Raw genomic sequence first — 11,162 nt, forward strand, 5'->3', positions numbered from 1 at the left:
ATCAAAATAATAATATATCAATATAATGATATATCAATTTATTAATATATCAATATAATAATATATCAATTTATTAATATAACAATATAATAATATAATTATATAATAATAAGCGTAAAGAGTATAGAATTGAACCAAAGTGCTGCGAGATATCTGCATGGCAATTACTGAATATATTCTGTTGGAAGATGCAATATGTGCAATTAAAATTTAATCTACTCCATTTCAATACTGATTCACATTGCAAACTGTTTTATCTGTGCGGCTATTATGAGCATAGTTGTGCCTTGATTACGGACGCAATACTCTCAGTTTAATGCTCAATTATCACTGTATCACAGTATAGCCATGATTAGATTGCGAATTTCATGCTGTTGCTACAAGAATAGATAGATGGAATTTAAAACAATGATAGAATTAAAAGAATTTAATGTCATGTATGCATTATTTTCATCTCACTGAAATTATTAAAGAAGAAATTTTCTGTTTAAATCATGTGTGTTGCAATCGATGATCATTTCTATTTTGCTTAAAGATCAGCAATCTAGTTATCAATTCAGCATCGTATTCACCAAATATGGCGCCGTATAACGTTTTCCTATTTCGAGGAGGCGTTTTTAATCGATTGAGGTTATGACAGATAATTCGCAGACAGAATCGAAGTTTACGTCACCTCGAGCATTTGGGAAATATTTTGAGAACTAAGAGAAACGTGGAACAAATGCTCTTTTTTAAAAAACGCCTATTTTCAAGTGCATGAAATTAATTGTGACGATTAAAAAAGCAGTTCGTATTTTATTTAAAAACTCTGGGTAGATTTTTCGCACAGTATATGCATATATATGTATATATCGTAGTATATGTATATATCGGATCGTCTGGTCGCCGCTGGTGCATCGAGAGTCCCAGCGAGCCATAAAAGGGTCAGGTTACCCCATCGTTGGACGCAACCCTCCCGCAAAATAAATTTTCTTCGTTAATCAGCTCTTGTGTTCTCGTTACGTGACAAAGTGATCTCCGACGTATCGTATCTCTCGTATATATATATATATATATATGTATATATTTTTTTTTCCTCGTCGCGGAAATACTGCAGCAGAGTTTGACCGGTTAATCGGATTACGTTGGCCGCCGCGTACCGCGGTTCCGCAGGGAGAACAAGAGGTTGCCTTTCGGTACGATTACGCTGTAATAGGATTGGTATAATTAAAAATCGATACCCGCGACCGGGGAGCGTCTTTTCGGGGGAGGACTGATGATAGAGAACGAGGCCGCCAGACCATCGTATTTATGGTGGCCGCCGAGATCCTGGTAACGATCCTAATAAACTCTCCGGTGGCCGCGTCGCGACGCGCGACCCGCGACGCCGTCGAATTCCTTGCCGCCGTTGCCCGTTTTAAATCCCGGCCGAATCGACGGGGCATCAGTCGCCGGCATAAAACACGTTTAACGGCGACGTGTCACTTAGTTTCGGAAAATGTCCCGGGGACGCACACGGCTCCGCCCAACACACACACACACACACGGGCTTATTGATTTTTCTTTCTTTCGGCTGTCGGCCGATGTATTTTTCAGACGGTGTGCGCGCCGACTTCGACGGGGAAAAGGTCACTCGAAATAAGCCCGCGCTGAAATTATTTACAGCGAACCGCTCTCGCAAATGTCGGGACATCTGCCCTGACCTGCCCTGCCCGCCCACGCCGGCTGAAACTCTCCACTTTGCCGCTTTTAAACTTGGCCTTTTCGAAGAGCCCATTAAGCTGCTTTTTTCTCGAACTTCGCAAATTCAAATGACCCTTCACGGAGTTTAAACAATTTTTGGGTATCTACCGGAGCCAGGCGGACAATATCACACTCGCGATGACCTACTCTCCCGGAAGTTAAACCGCGATTCTTTCTCGCGGCGTTATTCTTCAGCATGAAACGGAGAGAGAGAGAGAGAGAGAATCGTTCGCTTCTCTTCTCGCGAAATTTTTGACTAATTCTGGAGGCTTTGCGCAGCTTAACAAATTCTTTTCTCAGCCGCTGTTCTACCTGGGTTTTTTAAGAGGAAGTTTCCTCTTTGTAACGACTCCGAGAAACTTCATCTCTGACTTTTTGCACGGCGTAATTCTACGGTAAAATCGAGAGAAAAGTTGACGATACTTTTGATGCTCTTTAATTTTGTTAAATTCTAACGACTGTGTAAAGTTTGAAAAAATTTTTTTTGTTACTCGTTCTCAATCGGTTCTTTAAAGGAAAGCGTTCTCTTCAAAATGACGCCTTAAAACATGACCTCCGATCTATCTTCACAATTTGATTAAACTTTGAAAGGAAACAGTGCTATGCACAAGATTATCTATTAGGTCGTTCGGAAAGTCGTTTCGTTTTTTTCTTGGTGGAAATGAAACACAATAGATTACTAAACAAAAACTATTGCAAAGAATCGAACAAAATTTTTAGCAAACAAGACTTACTACAACAGTTGTCCAAATATATAATGATTATGCAGCTTAAGCGTGAAGTTGGCTGTGAAAAAATTAAGTCTTTTCTTAGGAAAAACGAAATTACTTTCCGAACAACCCAATATATTATAAAAATGCACGTTAAACAGCTTCAACTTCTCCATTTATTTTATAATTAAAAAAGTCGTCCAATAATAATTCCATACAGGTACGTGAAAATACATACTTCAGGCTTTGAAACGAGCTCACGCAGAATGTTGTCCGATTTTTTTACACGATGCGACACAACTCCGAAGATCGACAATTTCTCGAGTACAAAATATTTCGGGTATATCGTAGATTTTCTAGTTTTGAAAAAGACCCGTTTAATTAATCCGTGCGACAGCGACGAATGAACGATACAATGTCTCCGTCGAAAGGGATAGACTCGTCTTCCTCCCCGCGGAGCAGCCAGACGAATAAACACATGCCGTACGAGCCGTCGATTCCTTTCGGGACGAAACAATACTATTCCCCTTATCGTCGTCGGGCGGCGACTCTCCTCGAGTATCGGAAGCCGCTGGCGTGGAAAAGGGACGGGAAAGGGGGCATGGGGAGAGGGGGGAGAGGGCGAAACGAAAAGCCGCAAGTGGCGCGCGTCGATGGAAAAAAGCTCGATCTCCCCGGCTCGTCTCGCCCATGAATCGGCTGCCTTTCGTCGCGACGAACTTCGTGGAAATTTATGCGAGGCCAACCGCGCGTGAACATTGCCGATCACGGGCGAACGAGAAACGCCGCTCGAGGATTTCTTAAACGTCGTCGCCGGAGCTTGCGATCAACGCGCGCGCGAAACTTGCGAGAAGCGAATCGTTGATTTTCTGGTTGGACTCTGGTCGCGTGCGAAGCATCGAGCTTTCGGGCTGTTGCGATTTATTTAGCGTATTCGCCGCGTAGAATTTCCGAGAGATCATTCGTGGGAAGCTTTGCAACGATACCCTCAGCTTTTATACGATGACGGACTCGGAGATATTGTTATTTGAGACTATTAGAATTATTAATTTGTTATGGGAATAATTAATTATTAAACACTATTAGAACTATAAATCGAACTTTAATCAGAACTTTAATTATTTAAAGAAAGGTATAAAATACGTCCTTTTCATTTAAGATATTTCAGGTAACTAACACGAATCAATTCAACAAAAACAATAACGATCAGAAGAGATTCAATAAATCATCGCATGCCTTCACATCTTAAACATATTCGGTGGTAAATAATAATTTGATTGATTTTTGCATTTCAACTTATTTGTTGAAATTCAACAGAGACTTTATATTTTATCTTTGTAAAGTACAGTATTGATTGTAAGATAATAAATTATAATTTAATTTGTTTTATTTCGAAATATGTAGATGCAAGTCTTATTTTTTTTATACTAAACTTAAGCTTTCAAAGTGACTAACGTGTGCTGCATTCTATGAACGACAAAGCTAAATTTATTTAAACTTTCCAGAATTTTTATTAAAATATAAACAAGCACGAAGGAACTCATTCAATCGTTTTAGGATCCCATTATTTTGTTTTTTCATTACTTCAAGTACTATAAAAATTGCAAAAGCTATATTAGTAATGGTAACAGTACTTCTTTCCTCACCTAAAACAAATTCAAGTCACCTAATTCCATTAAAAAAACAATTTGACCCTTTGCACTCGGCTGTCCCCTCTCAGGGGACATCGTAATTCTAGTATACGACTAAACATTAAATTTTATTAGCGATCTGCAACTATTTCTCGATGTCTACAAATTCATATAAATCAAATATTATTGTAACAATATTATATATACATATATGCATATATATCGTATGCTATACAATAATATTATTATTTATAAGCGCTGCTAGGTAACATTAATGATGGCGCCGAGTGCAAAGGGTTAAAATATTGAAAGAGTTCTAAAGAGTTCCAAAGACTTGAAAAATATTTTACAAAGTCCTGCAACAATTTTCTTTCAAGCGGCAAGAACGGAAGCGCGCGTCGCGCGGCAAATAAATTCGCGGCGCGACGGAACGCTGACAGAGAGCCAGAGGAATCGCGGTAACAAACGGGAAAGTATAGCGGCGGAAGATAGTGGTCCAAAGCGATTAACAATTGCAATCGTTGCCAAGCTCGTCCCCTCCCCCCTCCCCTCCCCACGACCGTGCGCAGCGGCTGTTTAACGGTGATTTACCGGGCGGAAGACGTCGACCGCGTAAATCCCGGCATTAGCATAGAACAGTGAAGCCCGTTGTCCCGTCCCGTTTTTCCACGTTATTAGAATTTCGAATTCGCGGCCGACTTTCCTGCAGTTTCTTCTGGCGCTCGCATACTCGTTCTACAAGGATATTCCATTACTGGACGCGTGTCGCGAGACAGCTCCCACGATTATGCCTCGGAACGAGCGCTTCGTCTTCCTCGGACCGTGTTCGCGTATTTCGGTTTTAAAGGCGTGCGCCTGCTTCGGCGTCTTCTTCCGCGACGTCGTGTTATTTTCTCGTAGACGCCGATTATTGGTTTAATTATGAAAAGATTCTTTTCGATCGCTTTTGTCTCTATGTTAAATTAAAAATTGGAGAGGATGTGTGGAACAGTTGTTATAGAGAACAATTGATTGGAGTGTATTCCGTCTATAGTTAAGTACAATTGTGTGTATCGAATTTAGCGACAAAATTATTTCTATATTTATTATATTATTATTGTATTATAGTTGTATAATTATATGTGGTTTTAATTACACATAGTTACGTCAAGGTACGTATAAGTTATATTATATTATATTATACGTATTATAATATATACTATAATAATAACATATGTATCCATACATTAAGGGCGCCCATAGACAAAGACAAGGAGCGATAACTTTGTCGAGTAATAATAATTTCAAGGAAAATGATACTAGTTATGGGCGCCTTTAATATATGGATACATATGTTATTATGATAGTACATATTATAATATGTATAATACTATTATTATAATATAATACTATAATACTATATTATATAATATAATACTATATTGTATAATATAATACTATAATACTATATTATATAATATAATACTATATTGTATAATATAATACTATAATACTATATTATATAATATAATACTATTATTACTAGACTGTGGAATTGAAGTAATTATAATAAAAATGAATAACATAAAACAGTGAGAGTATTAGAAAAATTTGACAGTATAATTACATTATTCACAACTCATTAAAATTATTCAAGATGAGAATAAATATTTATATAAATCTTCTATCTTGCGCGTGATGCGCGAACTTCTTATTTCGCAAAAATTATCTGCTGCCTAACTATTACGTAATTAATATGGTAATTAAATTTATTGAGATTCCATGTCTCTGTTAATATTTTTAAATTTGAATCGCAAGAGTAGCCCTCCGAGAGTATGATCCATCCGCGTCCCCTCAGATCGGCTCTCGAGAATTTTCCTCCCGGCAGGTGGACGCGTGCCTTTAGGCTCGTTTCCGAGGGTTTTCATCTATGAGCGGGGGTAGCCGGTAACTCCCATTGTTTTTCCCCGGTCTTCCATTATTTTAATCTTTATCTCCTTCCGGTCCCGTGGTTCCCTCCGCTGTAATCTCCTTTCCCCTTTCTTGCGCGCTTCTTTCCAGGGACGCGGCTCCATTGTCATTCTCCTTCTTTCGGGGGGCCGCGTTTCTCGGCGGTCCCGTGAATTTTCTCCTTGTTGGCCAAACAAGTCGGCGGCCTCGTCGTCCTCGTCGTCGTCCCCCACGCCCCCGCTCCGCCCACGACAAATTCCCCGTGTGCTCGTAATCGGGCCGGAACGAGGCTGTTCCTTTGCATCAGCCGCCGAGAAATATCGCGGCAATAACACCGGCTGCCAACGGAACACCGCCCGAAGAAACGTACGAGAATCGAGCAACCCTCTCTCTCTCTCTCTCTCTCTCTCACTCCCGCCGGCCACCTTCGCGAAATTGCCCGGGAAAGAAGAAAAAAAAGATTCGCAGCGGAGCTCCTCCGGTGGTCCCGTGATCTCGTGACCGGCGCCTTTTATTCAGCCGGATGGGGATTAAACCGATTAAACTTGCCCGGGGATCGCGATGCAACGGTCACAAATTTATGTAATCCACTTCCCGCCTCTGACGAGGCCAATCTTTCCCGTCCCGGCACGGCACCAACTTTTTCCTGTTTGCTTCGCGGGAGTATCTCGCGATCACCCTTGGAATTAGATGACGCGGAACAATACTTATGGTACGGCGTAAAGCAGAGTCTCGTTGGAAGTGGCGCGTTAATTCGGTTCTTTGGAACGAATGGGTATCTGGGATAGTTAGCGGAATGAACTCGTTTTGGATGAAGATTTTATTCGAGTTATAATTATTCATTATTCGTAGGTAATTGGTCTATTTATTTATGTGATTCTTTCGCTTTTATTCGTCGTAAATCGTTCTCTCTATTTATATAACTCTTTAACTTTTATTCGTCGTAAATTATTCTATCTACTTATATAATTCTTTAGGTTTTATTCCTCATAAATTATTCTATCTACTTATATAATTCTTTAGTTTCTATATATCATAAATTATTCTATTTATGTAATTATTTAGTTTCTATTCGTCATAGATTATCCCATTAATATAATTCTGTAGTTTGTAATCGTCATAAATTATTCTATCTATTCATATAATTCGTCAGTTTTTATTAGTCATAAATTAGTCTACAGATGTAATTCTCTAGATTGTATTCGCTATAAATTATTCTACCTATTTACATAATTCTTTAAGTACTACTCGTCATAAATTAATATACTAATTTATTCGAATCAGTTATTCCAATAAATATTGTACAATTATTTAATATATATTATATATATAGAATTATTTGTAGAATTGAATTAAATTCTACACATTGGTCACCTGCTTAAATTCATAGTCAATTATAAAAAGAATAAGATTAGAAAACCAAATATACAGTTGTTACTTTCCATGGAGAATATTATTAGTATGATCGTAGCATAATTTTCCCTCAGAGGTTGCAGCCGGTTCAGATTTAACGACCGGCTGTAGCATGAGCTTAGCGTACCCAAGGTGCCCGAGCTCCACCGTAAGAGTGATGGATGAAAAGTGAGCTCCTTTAACTAAACAGTCAGTTCAGCATAATATTACATCCATCGTACAAGTTATTACATTTTACTTGAATTTAATTTATAACATTTTATTCTATTTCATTTCATACATATTATTATATGACGTATAAGGTGATGGACCCACGAGCCATAAAGAAATCAATAAACTTCACCATAAAGAAGGGGAAGAAAAGGGGAGGAAAAATTCCACTTTATTATATTTTCCGACATTCATCGCATCGTACACGTCCACTTAGCACTTTAACGAGAAAAATTGATCATTGTAGCAGTCATTCGTTGCAAGGTACTCACCCTAGTGCTATAGTGCAAAAGATTACCCCTTGCACTATCATAACGAGTCAGACTTGTTATAAACGTTTCGTGCACTTAATAAATATGGTTGCCATTTCTATTAAATCGAAACAATATTTGACAATCGGGACACTAGAATCATTTCATGATATCAAGGAAATAATTTAGGACGAAACAGTCGTAATCAACCCCTTGCACTATAATAACGAGTCAGACTCGTGACAAAGATTCCACGTAATTTCTACCAAATATCAATATTATTAATTTCTCTTAAATCGAAATCAAATTGAATTTCTCTATTATCAAAATCTAGAAACAAAAGTACACGAAGACAACAAAGCAAACAAAAATTTTCTGGTCCTGTTATTAAAAAGTTGTAACAAAATTTTAGGTGCGACGGATATAATCGTCATAACACAAAATTCTGCCACATCTCCATGACGGACATAGTCGTCAACTTAACCCTTTGTACTCGAAGCCATTTCAACTGCAAGTCTAAAATGATTTTTCTGACTTCTAGTGTTTCCATTTCATATAACAATATATATTTTATGAAATTGAGTCTTGTGACTCATGTAACAGTTACCCCTTAAACAATCTTCAAATCTAAGCGATATCTATTGAAAACAATTTTGGAACGCGTTACAACAATTTCAATGGCGCCGCAGCGTCGCCACTCGAGTGCAAAGTGTCAACTGTTTAATGATCCACCTTAGATTTTAACCCTTTGCACTCGAAGCCCTTTTAACTGTAATTCTAAAACAGCTCTTCCGACATACAGCATTTCCATTTTATATGAAAAAATATATTTTATGCATATGAAATCGCATCTAGCAACTCGTGCAACAACAGTTATGCTTCTCAGAATTTTTTAAACCCAACTTTTCATAATATAAAAATGATTTTGAAATGTACTGTAACAATTTCAGCGGTGCTTCAGAGCCACCGCTCGAGTGCAAAGGGTTAATGCTTTCGGAAAAAAACGTCTCCCGACGAAAGATAAAGGCACTGCGAGAGTATGTCAGCGACTCGCGACTCCTGGTCCCACGGGCTCCCACGTGCTAATGGCGTTCCGCATACGCGATTCGCGGCGGATCACGGTCCCGTTGCCGCCGCCGCATGAATTATTCGCCGCGATGCATTTATTCCGATGCATCGAACTCGCTTGCCGCCGGCGAGACGGCGAATCGAGCCCGCGCGAGTTCCGCCGCGAGTTTGTTACGGGGGCGTCGGCGAGGGGAAGGGAAGGGGAGGGGCGGGGAGGTGGAACGCGCGCGAGGGGATGTTTGCCGCGGTTTTTCCTGCGAGCGTTCGAGAACTATTATCATACAGCCGGTATCCTGGAGAACGGTCTACGTGCGCGCAGGAATATTTGGTCGAGAGTTATCTTCGGCGGGCGCGTACCCGCTGCATGATGATGCGGCGAGACGTGTGATAATACGTAGATAATAACGTGGTAATAACGCAGCGGAGTATGATAGCCCGCGACGTCCCGCCGGAATAGAGGACGGCGAGCGCTATTCGTCGCGATCGCTTACTCTCTCTCTCTCTCTTGGCCGACGAACGGTCCTATGGTTTCTATGGGGCGAACTTCTGACGAAAATGCGCGAAAGCGGACCATTGTAAAAATTATTATGATAATACTATTACTGAATAGAAAATTCATTTCTATTGCAATACATTTGAACAAACTGAATTTGACTAGAATGTTTCGAATCCAATATATTTGTTGAGACTTATAATGTTTCCATTTTATATAACCTGAAACATTTTATAATTATGGAATAGCATTTTGTGACTCGTGCAACAGGTAAGACCTCTTAACAATTTTCTAAATATAAGTAAATTTGATAAAAATTTTGGAACGTGTCATGACCATTTTAGCAGCGCCTAAAAATCGCTACTCTTTGACCACAAAGGGTTAAAGATACCACCAGATTCACATACAGTTAATTAAAGTTACAAACTGGATAAAAACAAGCTATAAACATTTCACTTAAAAAAATCCAATTTCTTAATTTCTAAAAGGACGAAATCTGCGCGACGACCGAAAGTATGACGAAATTTTATGACAGGATACCGCGACGTAATGGAAATATCCTGCCGAATGATAGTAACGAATGCAGTGCGATAATACGATGGTACGATAGCGCGAGAGCCGTGGCGGTTACGATAAGGGTACAATACGTGACCGTGGTGCGACGAGATCGTGACAGCGGCGGGCGGCAGTAAAACGAAGTCGTGCGGGCCCGCGTTGCGGAAAAATCCGGCTATCTCTTATCGATCGGCAATTACGCAGAAATTACGGGTCGGAGGTGCGAAGGAGGATATAATTTCGCGCGACTTCCTATTACCATGACCATCGACGCGAACGACTCAGCTAGTTGCGACGGGCGTATACCGAAACCACCTAACCCCGGGTATCGCGAGAGAAACCGAGGAAAACTAGCAAAATCTTCCGCGAGCCTTAAGAAGAGACATTGCTCTAACAGTTGAAAAAAGTCGATTTTATTTTCTTCAAATTTGTAAAGATGTAAAATATTAAGTCAACGCGGTATTACGAATATTTAGAGACTGGGGGTGAAATTTCAAAAATCTTATTTTATCAGAGGGAAGAGCTATTTTATGTTATTTTTCAACGTGGTTGTCGTGAAATATAATAGAATCAATGGAATAAAATACAATAATACAAAATAGAATGAAGTAAATGAAATACGATAATACGAAATAGGATAAAGTAAATGAAATACGGTAATACGAAATATAATGAAATAAATGGAACACGATAATACGAAGTGAAATGAAATAAACGAAATACGAAATATAATAAAATAAATGAAATACGATAATACGAAATATGATAAAATAAATAAAATATGATAATACGAAATAAAATAAACTAAATAAAATACGATGATACAAAATATTATAGAATAAATAAAATACGAAATAAAATAAACTAAACTAAAATACAATATTATAAAATAAAATAAATAAAATACGATATTATATAATAAACTAAACTAAAATACAATATTATAAAATAAAATAAATAAAATACGATATTACATAATAAACTAAACTAAAATAAAATAGCAAAAATTAAATAACGAATTTGAAAAATAATAAAAAATATTATATCTGGTATCTTCAGCATAGTAGTTGCCTATAAAAATGTAGTTCCCAAACCACAGCTATTTCCTTGCACTTCGGACCGGTGTCGCCGCTTAATTTCCACGCGGCTTGTATAGACAGGCAATCGGCTCGGGCCTCTC

General features: G+C 38.6%; 1 protein-coding gene across 1 annotated transcript in view; it reads right to left on the reverse strand.

Moving 5' to 3' along the window:
- The window catches only part of Ph4alphaefb (prolyl 4-hydroxylase subunit alpha-1), a 375,522-nt gene that overhangs the window by 131,632 nt on the left and 232,728 nt on the right, over nt 1-11,162 (reverse strand). The window lies entirely within an intron of this gene.

Source organism: Augochlora pura, chromosome 11 (assembly GCF_028453695.1).
Source record: "Augochlora pura isolate Apur16 chromosome 11, APUR_v2.2.1, whole genome shotgun sequence".
In the NCBI taxonomy this organism is placed as follows: domain Eukaryota; kingdom Metazoa; phylum Arthropoda; class Insecta; order Hymenoptera; family Halictidae; genus Augochlora; species Augochlora pura.